Here is an 8,402-nt window from a genome sequence, read left to right as displayed (position 1 = left end):
CCCCACGGGTCCTGCTTCTTGGGCAATGGGAAGGGTATCAGTGGAGCCTCACCAAACTCCTGGGAGCAGGGGCCTCTTTGGACCTCACAGGTTTGAGGGTGGAAAGGGACCTCCACACTCATATTTTCAAAGCTCTGGCTCTTGAGAAGTGGTGGCCTAGTGTAGGCCCTACCACCCTCCTGCTGCTGTCCCTGGACTTCACGGGGGCTTCTGAGAAGAGCCTGGTGACACAATAGATGAGTCACTGAGGGGTAGAAGGCCTTGCTTCAAACAACAAAACGGTAAGACAAGAGTTCGGGGACACTGGGGCTCACACCATCCTGTGTGACTGGCACAGAGCTCATCCATGAGCTCTGGTGGCTTTGCGTGGCTCAGTTATTCTCACTGATACGGAGACATTGCAGCGACAGAGGGAACTCAGGCTGCAGTGGTTTAGTCTAGAGCTGCCTCTGTCTCCCTGAGAGATCCTTCACTTGTACGGAATTCCAGGTCCCCCTGGCCCAGATCCAAGCTCTTTCTTGGGACTGGTTGTTGGTGATGCTGTCTGCGGCTTGCTGATGTCCCCTCTGGTGTTGGTTCGTTCCTCACCAGCAGAGGGAAGGGCTCCCCTGGACTCTCCCCCGTGTCCTCCTGCACAAGCCTAGTGTGCAACCTTTTTTCTGACATTTTGGAAATGTTTTTCTAGCTAAAGGGCCAACCTTTACGAATTACCCTCCACAATAGTATGGATTTACGTAGATTAACATAAAATTATGTAAGGCCTAGTGAGGAGGCAGAGCTAGTGTCCAAAGAACATCAGCCTCTGGATTCCTTTCCAATGACAGGCCCTGGGGTCTCTGATGAGGGCCTTGTAGATGAATTGATGAGCTGTGGGGGGGGGGGGGGAGAGTGGGGGGAACGGTCTAGAGGAGGGAGATGAACACATGTTGGCAGATGTGGGGTGTTCATTTAGTCTCAGCTCCTAAGTGCCCAGTATGTATAGATGCTGGCAGTTGCTCAGAGGCGGGGCTTTGAGTATACCATGAAGTAATGGCTGAAAACTTCCTTAACCCGAGGGAGGAAAGACATTTGAACCCAGGAGGCAAACAGAATTCCAAATAAGATGAACTCAAAGACACCAACACCAACACACATCATAATTAAAATGTCAAAATTTAATGACAGGAGAGAATGGTAAAAGCATCAAGAGAAAAAACAACTTATTACCTACAAAGGAATCCTCACAAGACTGTTAGCAGAGTTTTCGGCAGAAACTTGCCAGGCCAGAAAGGAGTGGCATGATATATTTAAAGCGCTGTTGGGGGTGGGGGTGGGGGTGTGTGACTGGCTGGCTCATGCCAGTGGAGCATGCAACATTTGATCTCAGGGTCATGAGTTCAAACCCCACAGTGGGTGTAGGGCTTGGTTAAAAATAGAAATAGAAATAAAATAAAAATGGGGGCGCCTGGGTGGCTCAGTCGGTTAAGTGCCAGAGTTCGGCTCAGGTCACGATCTCCCGGTTTGTGGGTTTGAGTCCCATATCAGGCTCTGTGCTGACAGCTCAGAGTCTGGAACCTGCTTCCGATTCTGTCTTTCCCTCTCTCTCTGCCTCTCCCCTGCTCACGCTCTGTCTCTTTCTCTCTCAAAAAGAAATAAACATTAAAAAGACTAAAAAAGAAATAAAAATAAATAAAATTACTTAAAAAAATAAAACGCTGAAAGAAAAAGCTTGCAACCAAGAATAATCTCCCTGGCAAAGTTAACATTCAGAACTGAAGGAGAAATAAAGAGTTTTCCAGACAAGCAAAAACTAAAGAAGTTCATCACTGCTAGACTGGCCTTACAGGAATTGTTAAAGGGAGTTCTTAAAGCTGAAAAGAAAGTGTGCTAATTATGAACAAGAAAACATGAAAGTATAAATATCACTGGTAACAGAAAGGTAGTGGATTAATCACTTATAAAACTAGTATGAAGGTTAAAAGCCAAAAGTGGAGAAAATAGCTGTAACTACAATAGTTAGTTAAGGAACACACAAGATAAAAAGAAGTCAAATGTGACATCGAAACCATAAAGTGTGTGTGGGATAGTAAAAACGTAGAGCTTTAGAATGCATTCAACCTGAAGTTATTATCAAGTTAAAATAGACCATTAAAATATATCATTATATGTAAGCCTCATGGTATTGACAAACCAAAAACCTGTAGTAGATACTCACAAGATAAAGAAAACTGATTCTAAGCATAGCACTAATGAAATTCAAGCTACAAAGGAAGAGAGCAAGAGAACAAAGGAACAGTGAGGAACTATAAAAACAACCACAAAGCAATTAACAAAATGTAAATAAGTACATACTTAACAATATTTACTTTATGTGTAAATGGACTAAATTCTCCAGTCAAAAGACATAGGGTGACTCAATGGATAAAAAAACAATACACATCTGTATGCTGCCTACAGGACTCACTTTAGATGTAAAGACACACACACTCTGAAAGTGACAGGATGGAAAAAGATGTTCTTTGCAAATGGAAACCAAAAGGAACTGGGGTAGCTATACTTATATCAGACAAAACAGACCCTAAAACAAAGACTAATGAGCAGCAAAGAGGGGCATTACAAAATAATAAAGGGGTCAATCCAACAAAAGGATATAACATTTGTAAAGATTTATGTGCTCAACATAAGAGCACCTAAATGTATGAAGCAAATATTAACAAACTTAAAGGGAAAAATAGCAATATAATAATAGTAGGGGGTTTCCATATCTCACTTACATCAGTGGACAGATCATTCAGAAGAGAATAAAAAAGGAAAAATTGGCCTTAACATATGAGACCAGATGGGCTTAACAGATATACAGTTAACCCTTGAACAGCACAGGTTTGAACTACAGGAGTCCACTTTTATGTGGATTTTTTTCAAGAAATACAATACAGTACTGTAAATGTATTTTCTCTTCCTTATGATTTTCTTAATAACATTTGCTTTTCTCCAGCTTACTTTTTTGTCAGAATAAAGTATATAATATATACAACACACAAAATGTGTGTTAATCCACTGTGTATGTTATCATTAAGCCTCTGGTCCACAGTATGCTATTAGTGGTTAAATTCTGGAAGAGTGAAAAGTTTTACATGGGTTTTTGCCCTGCAGTGGGTCAGCACACCTAACCCCTGCATGGTTCAAGGGTCAAGTGTATACAAAACATTCCATCCAAAGACATCATTTTTCTCAAGTGTACATGAAATATTCTCTGGGATAAAACATACATTAAGTCACAAAACAAGTCTTAATAAATGTAAGAAGACTGAAATCATATGAAGCACCTTTTCTGAGCACAACAGGATTAAATTAGACATCAATTGTTCACAAATATGTGGAGATCACAAAACATGCTACTGAGCAACCAATGGGTCAAAGAATAAATCAAAAAATGCCTTGAGACAAATGAAAATGGAAACATGACATATGAAAACATATGGGATGCAGCAAAAGCAGTTCTAAGAGGGAAAGTCATAGCAATACATGCCTACATGAAGAAACAAGAAAAATCTCAAATAAGCAACCTAACTTTATACCTCAAGGAACTAGAAAAAGAACAAATTCCAAGGTTAGTAGAAGGAAGGAGATAACAACATCAGAGTGGAACTAAATGAAATAGAAACCAAAAGGACAATAGAAAACATCAATGAAACAAAGAGCCAGTTCTTTGAAAAGATAAAGAAAATTGACAAAACTTTAGTTAGAGTCACCAAGAAAAAAAGAGAGAAAGAGAGGGGTCAAATAAATAAAATCAGAAATGAAAGAGAAATATCACAAGAGACTACTGTGAACAATTATATGCCAACAAATCTGACGACCTAGAAGAAATGGATACATTTCTAGAAGCATACAACTTACCAAGACTTAATCATGAAGAAATAGAAAATCTGAACAGACCGATTACTAGTAAGAAGATTTAATCAGTAATATAAACCACCCCCCCCAAACAAAAATCCAGGACCAGATGACTTCACTGGTGAATTCTTCCAGACATTCAAAGAAGAATTATAACCCAATCCTTCTCAAACTCTTCCAAAAAGTAGAAGAGGAGGGAATACTCCCAAACTCATTTTACAGGGCATTACCTTGATACTACAAGTAGACAAAGATGCCACAAGGAAAGAAAATCAAAGGCCAATATCCTGATGAATATAGATGCAAAAATCCCAAACAAAATATTAGCAGATTGAATTCAATAATACATTAAAATAATCATACACCGTAATCAAGCAGGATTTATTACAGGGATGCAAAGATGGTTCAACATCCACAAATCAATCAATCCGACATACCGTATTAACAAAATTAAGGATAAAAATGATACGATCATCTCAACAGATGCAGAAAAACCATTTGACGCATTTCAACATGCATTTCAGATTGAAAAAAGCTCTCAACAAAGTGGCTATAGAAGGAATGTACCTCAACATAATAAAGGCCATATACGACTAGCCCACAGCTAATATCAAAGTCAACAATGAAGAACTGAAAGCTTTTCCTCTAAGGTCATGAACAAGACAAGGATGCCCACTCTCAGCACTTTTAGTCAACACAGTTTTGGAAGTCCTATCCAGAACAGTTAGGCGAGAAAAAGAAATTAAACGCACCCAAATTGGAAAGGAAGAGTAAAACTGTCACTATTTGCAGATGACGTATTATATACAGGAAACCCACTAAAAGCCTGTTACAACTAATAATGAATTCATTTAAGTTACAAGATACAAAATCAATGTAAAAAATCTGTTGCATTTCTGTATACTAATATTGAACTATTGGAAAGAGAAACTAAGAAAGCAATCCCATTTATAGTTGTATCAAAAAGAATAAAATGAGTAAGAATAAACTGAACCAAGGAGTTGAAAGATCTATACTCTGAAAACATTGATATAAAGCATTGATGAAAGATATTGAAGATGACACAAACAAATGGAGAAATATTTTGTGCTCAAAAATGGAAAGAATTAATATTGTTAAAATGTCCATACCAACCAGAGCAACCTACAGATTCATGCAATTCCTATCAAAATTCCAGTGATATTTTTCACAGAAATAGAAAAAAAAATCCTAAAATTTGCATGGAACAACAAAAGACCCTAGATAGCCAAAGCAATCTTGAGAAAGAACAAAGCTACAGGCATTGTGCTCCCTGATCCCAAACTATATTGCAAAATTATGGTAACCAAAGCAGTATGATATTGGAGTGAAAATAGGCTCCCAGATCAATGGAAGAGAATAGAGAGCCCAGAAATAAACCCATGCAGATATGCTCAATTTACTACAAAGGAGGCAAGAATCGGGGCACCTGGGTGACTCAGTCGGTTAAGCGTCCGACTTTGACTCAGGTCATGATCTCATAGCTCATGAGTTCGAGCCCCACATTGGCCTCTGTGCTAACAGCTCAGAGCCTGGAGTCTGCTTCAAATTCTGTGTCTCTGTGCCTTTGCCCCTTCCCGGCTTGTGCTTTCTCTCTCTCTCTCTCTCTCTCTCTTTCTCAAAAATAAATAAACATTAAAAACAATTAAAACAAAGGAGGCAAGAATATATAATGAGGGAAAGGACAGTCCTGCAGTAAATGGTGTTGGGAGAACTGGACAGCTACATGGAAAAGAATGAAACTGGACTACTTTCTTACGCCATACACAAAAATTAACTAAATATGGATTAAAGACTTGAATGTAGGGGCGCCTGGGTGGCTCAGTTGGTTGAGCTACCGACTTTGGCTCAGGTCATGATCTCATGGTTTGTGAGTTTGAGCCCCACGTCGGGCTCTGTGCTGACAGCTCAGAGCCTGGAGCCTGCTTCAGATCCTGTGTCTCCCTCTCTCTCTGCCCCTCCCCCACTCATGCTCTGTCTCTCTCTCAGAAATAAATAAACATTAAAAAAAAATAAAGACTTGAATGTAAGACCTAATACCATAAAGAAGAAGAAAATATAGACAGAAAGCTCCTTCACATTGGTCTTGGTGATGACTTTTAAATTTGGTGACAAAAGTAAACATAAATAAGCAGGGCTTGGGGCGCCTGGGTGGCGCAGTCGGTTAAGCGTCTGACTTCAGCCAGGTCACGATCTCGCGGTCCGTGAGTTCGAGCCCCGCATCGGGCTCTGGGCTGATGGCTCAGAGCCTGGAGCCTGTTTCCGATTCTGTGTCTCCCTCTCTCTCTGCCCCTCCCCCGTTCATGCTCTGTCTCTCTCTGTCCCAAAAATAAATAAACGTTGAAAAAAAAAATTAAAAAAAAAAATAAGCAGGACTATATCAAACTAAAGAGCTTCTACACAGCAAAGGAAACCACCAGCAAAATGAAAAGGCAACCTACAGAATGAGAGAAAATATTTGCAAATCATATATCTGGTAAGGGGCTAATATCCAAAATATGTGAAGAACTCATACAACTCAATAGCAAACACAAATAATCCGATTAAAAAATGGGCAGAAGATCTGAATAGGTTTTTCCAAAGAAGACACACGTGGCCAACAGACACATGAATAGATGCACAATATCACTCATCATCAGGGAAATACAAATCAAAAGCAAAATGAAATATCACGTCACAGCTGACAAGTGTTGGCTGGAATGTAGAGAAAGGGGAATGTTTGTGCACTATCATGAGAATGTACAATGGTACAGTCACAGTTGGAAACAGTATGGAGGCTCCTCAAACAATTAAAAACGGAAATACCAGATGATCCAGCAATTCTGTTTATGGGTGTTCATCCAAAGAAAACAAAAACACGAATTTAAAAATATACAGGCACTCCTATGTTCATTGCAACATTATTTACAATAGCCAAGGCATGAAAACAACCTCAGATACAACAGAAAAGTGGATAAAGAGGTTGTGACACACACACACACACACACACACACACACACACACGCATGCACGCACAATGGGATATTATTACTCAGCCGTAAAAAGTGACCAAGTCTTGGGGCACCTGGCTGGCTCAGTTGTGGAGTGTGTGACTCTTGATCTCGGGGTCATGAGTTAAAGCTCCATGTTGGGTGTGAAACCTACTTAAAATAATAAAAAAAAAAGGGATTGCCATCTGCAACAATGTAGATGCACCTTGAGTGAGTTATGCTAAGTGAAATAAGACAGAGAAAGACAAACACTATGATCTCATTTATATTTGGAATCTAAAAACAAAAAACTTGAGCTCATAGATGCAGAGAACAGATTGGTGGTTGTCAGAGGTGGGGGTGGGGGAGGTGAAATGAGTGAAGGGGGTCACAAGGTACAAATTTCCAGTTAATAAAGTCATGGGGATGTAATGTATAGCATGATGACTATAGTTAGTAATAGAGTATTGCATATTTGAAAGAGTAGATTTAAGAGAGTGGACCTTAACCGTTCTCATCACAAGAAAAAAACTGTAATATGTGTGTGGCGGGTATTAAGTAGACTTGTGGTGATTATTTCACGACACACACAAATAATCTAATCGTTACATTGCACAACGGAAACTAATAGAGTGTTGTATGTCAATTATATATATATATTTCTTTATGTTTATTTTTTAGAGAGAGAGAGAGAGAGAGGGCACGAGAGCGGGAGGTGCAGAGAGAGAGGGGGACAGAGGATCTGAAGTGGGCTCCGTGCTGACAGCAGCAAGCCCAATGTGGGGCTTGAACTCATGAACTGTGAGATGATGACCTGAGCCAAAGTCAGATGCTTAACTGACTAAGCCACCCAGGCGCCCCCAATTATACCTCAATTAAAAAAAAAAGACCATGACTTCCATCTCGTCCCCATACTCACCCTGAATAAGCTTGGTTACCATGTTGTGAAGCAACTTCATGAAGGACAGGGACAAGGCCTGACCACAACCACCTGACTGAGTTTGAAAGTGAAGTTCCTCGGGTCAAGCCTTCAGATGAGACCATAAACCTGGCCAGTAGCTTCACAGAAAGAGGGCTTGGGAGGTAGGGTAATTCAGGTTGTAAGGTCAGGAAGGGCTTTGTGAGGCAATGACATTTGAGCTGAGCTTAGCCCATGAGAAGGAACCAGGCACCGGAAGGTGGAAGAGGCCCGGACTCGGAACAAGCTTGGTATGTTCCATGGACAGAGAAGGTTGGTGTGGCTGGAGTGTAGTGAGTGAAAAGGAAAGAGATGCCATGGAAAGAATTTCGGTGGATCAGGTGAGGGAGGTTGGGCTCTGAGCAGGGAAGGTGCAATGTGAGTAGTCTGGCTTGAGAGCTTGGGGCCCAAGAATGTTCCAAGGTTCAACAATCTGGGACACTCAGACTGAGAGAAGGAGCTGGCACCGTAGGCTCACAGTTAACAGTTTATTACAAGGAGAGGATGTGTGCTCAAAGCTGTCCATTCTAAGTGGGACATCCAAGCAGAGGTCTTGAGTGCATAGTTTGAATACGTGCGTC

The sequence above is a fragment of the Leopardus geoffroyi genome, chromosome C1 (genome assembly GCF_018350155.1).
Source record: "Leopardus geoffroyi isolate Oge1 chromosome C1, O.geoffroyi_Oge1_pat1.0, whole genome shotgun sequence".
In the NCBI taxonomy this organism is placed as follows: Eukaryota; Metazoa; Chordata; class Mammalia; order Carnivora; family Felidae; genus Leopardus; species Leopardus geoffroyi.
This window is presented reverse-complemented; position numbering follows the sequence as displayed.